Source organism: Oncorhynchus keta, chromosome 14 (genome assembly GCF_023373465.1).
Source record: "Oncorhynchus keta strain PuntledgeMale-10-30-2019 chromosome 14, Oket_V2, whole genome shotgun sequence".
NCBI classification, from domain to species: Eukaryota; Metazoa; Chordata; class Actinopteri; order Salmoniformes; family Salmonidae; genus Oncorhynchus; species Oncorhynchus keta.
Window position 1 is genome coordinate 9,597,213 of NC_068434.1, and position 3,478 is coordinate 9,600,690.

Consider the following 3,478-nt stretch of genomic DNA (forward strand, 5'->3'; position numbering starts at 1 on the left):
GCATGGCTAAACTCCACCTAACTCTGACCACTGCCTAGCATGGCCAAACTCAACCTAACTCTGACCACTGCCTAGCATGGCTAAACTCCACTAACTCTGACCACTGCCTAGCATGGCCAAACTTCACCTAACTCTGACCACTGCCTAGCATGGCTAAACTCCACCTAACTCTGACCACTGCCTAGCATGGCCAAACTCAACCTAACTCTGACCACTGCCTAGCATGGCCAAACTCCACCTAACTCTGACCACTGCCTAGCATGGCCAAACTCAACCTAACTCTGACCACTGCCTAGCATGGCTAAACTCCACCTAACTCTGACCACTGCCGAGCATGGCTAAACTCCACCTAACTCTGACCACTGCCTAGCATGGCTAAACTCCACCTAACTCTGACCACTGCCTAGCATGGCTAAACTCCACCTAACTCTGACCACTGCCTAGCATGGCTAAACTCCACCTAACTCTGACCACTGCCTAGCATGGCTAAACTCCACCTAACTCTGACCACTGCCGAGCATGGCTAAACTCCACCTAACTCTGACCACTGCCTAGCATGGCCAAACTCCACCTAACTCTGACCACTGCCTAGCATGGCCAAACTCAACCTAACTCTGACCACTGCCTAGCATGGCCAAACTCAACCTAACTCTGACCACTGCCTAGCATGGCTAAACTCAACCTAACTCTGACCACTGCCTAGCATGGCTAAATTCCACCTAACTCTGACCACTGCCTAGCATGGCCAAACTCAACCTAACTCTGACCACTGCCTAGCATGGCTAAACTCAACCTAACTCTGACCACTGCCTAGCATGGCCAAACTCCACCTAACTCTGACCACTGCCTAGCATGGCTAAACTTCACCTAACTCTGACCACTGCCTAGCATGGCTAAACTCCACCTAACTCTGACCACTGCCTAGCATGGCTAAACTCCACCTAACTCTGACCACTGCCAAGCATGGCTAAACTCCACCTAACTCTGACCACTGCCTAGCATGGCTAAACTCCACCTAACTCTGACCACTGCCTAGCATGGCTAAACTCCACCTAACTCTGACCACTGCCTAGCATGGCTAAACTCCACCTAACTCTGACCACTGCCTAGCATGGCCAAACTCAATCTAACTTTGACCACTGCCTAGCATGGCTAAACTTCACCTAACTTTGACCACTGCCTAGCATGGCTAAACTCCACCTAACTCTGACCACTGCCTAGCATGGCTAAACTCCACCTAACTCTGACCACTGCCTAGCATGGCTAAACTCCACCTAACTCTGACCACTGCCTAGCATGGCTAAACTCCACCTAACTCTGACCACTGCCTAGCATGGCTAAACTCCACCTAACTCTGACCACTGCCTAGCATGGCTAAACTCCACCTAACTCTGACCACTGCCTAGCATGGCTAAACTCCACCTAACTCTGACCACTGCCTAGCATGGCTAAACTCAACCTAACTCTGACCACTGCCTAGCATGGCTAAACTCCACCTAACTCTGACCACTGCCTAGCATGGCTAAACTCCACCTAACTCTGACCACTGCCTAGCATGGCTAAACTCCACCTAACTCTGACCACTGCCTAGCATGGCTAAACTCCACCTAACTCTGACCACTGCCTAGCATGGCTAAACTCCACCTAACTCTGACCACTGCCTAGCATGGCTAAACTCCACCTAACTATGACCACTGCCTAGCATGGCCAAACTCAACCTAACTCTGACCACTGCCGAGCATGGCTAAACTCCACCTAACTCTGACCACTGCCTAGCATGGCTAAACTCCACCTAACTCTGACCAGTGCCTAGCATGGCTAAACTCCACCTAACTCTGACCACTGCCGAGCATGGCCAAACTCCACCTAACTCTGACCACTGCCTAGCATGGCTAAACTCCACCTAACTCTGACCACTGCCTAGCATGGCTAAACTCCACCTAACTCTGACCACTGCCTAGCATGGCCAAACTCAACCTAACTCTGACCACTGCCTAGCATGGCCAAACTCAACCTAACTCTGACCACTGCCTAGCATGGCTAAACTCCACCTAACTCTGACCACTGCCTAGCATGGCCAAACTTCACCTAAATCTGACCACTGCCTAGCATGGCTAAATTCCACCTAACTCTGACCACTGCCTAGCATGGCCAAACTCAACCTAACTCTGACCACTGCCTAGCATGGCCAAACTCAACCTAACTCTGACCACTGCCTAGCATGGCTAAACTCCACCTAACTCTGACCACTGCCGAGCATGGCTAAACTCCACCTAACTCTGACCACTGCCGAGCATGGCTAAACTCCACCTAACTCTGACCACTGCCTAGCATGGCTAAACTCCACCTAACTCTGACCACTGCCTAGCATGGCTAAACTCCACCTAACTCTGACCACTGCCTAGCATGGCTAAACTCCACCTAACTCTGACCACTGCCTAGCATGGCCAAACTCAACCTAACTCTGACCACTGCCTAGCATGGCCAAACTCAACCTAACTCTGACCACTGCCTCGCATGGCCAAACTCAACCTAACTCTGACCACTGCCTAGCATGGCCAAACTCAACCTAACTCTGACCACTGCCTAGCATGGCCAAACTCAACCTAACTCTGACCACTGCCTAGCATGGCTAAACTCCACCTAACTCTGACCACTGCCTAGCATGGCTAAATTCCACCTAACTCTGACCACTGCCTAGCATGGCCAAACTCAACCTAACTCTGACCACTGCCTAGCATGGCTAAACTCAACCTAACTCTGACCACTGCCTAGCATGGCCAAACTCCACCTAACTCTGACCACTGCCTAGCATGGCTAAACTTCACCTAACTCTGACCACTGCCTAGCATGGCTAAACTCCACCTAACTCTGACCACTGCCTAGCATGGCTAAACTCCACCTAACTCTGACCACTGCCAAGCATGGCTAAACTCCACCTAACTCTGACCACTGCCTAGCATGGCTAAACTCCACCTAACTCTGACCACTGCCTAGCATGGCCAAACTCAACCTAACTCTGACCACTGCCTAGCATGGCTAAACTCCACCTAACTCTGACCACTGCCTAGCATGGCCAAACTTCACCTAACTCTGACCACTGCCTAGCATGGCTAAACTCCACCTAACTCTGACCACTGCCTAGCATGGCCAAACTCAACCTAACTCTGACCACTGCCTAGCATGGCCAAACTCAACCTAACTCTGACCACTGCCTAGCATGGCCAAACTCAACCTAACTCTGACCACTGCCTAGCATGGCTAAACTCCACCTAACTCTGACCACTGCCGAGCATGGCTAAACTCCACCTAACTCTGACCACTGCCTAGCATGGCTAAACTCCACCTAACTCTGACCACTGCCTAGCATGGCTAAACTCCACCTAACTCTGACCACTGCCTAGCATGGCTAAACTCCACCTAACTCTGACCACTGCCTAGCATGGCTAAACTCCACCTAACTCTGACCACTGCCGAG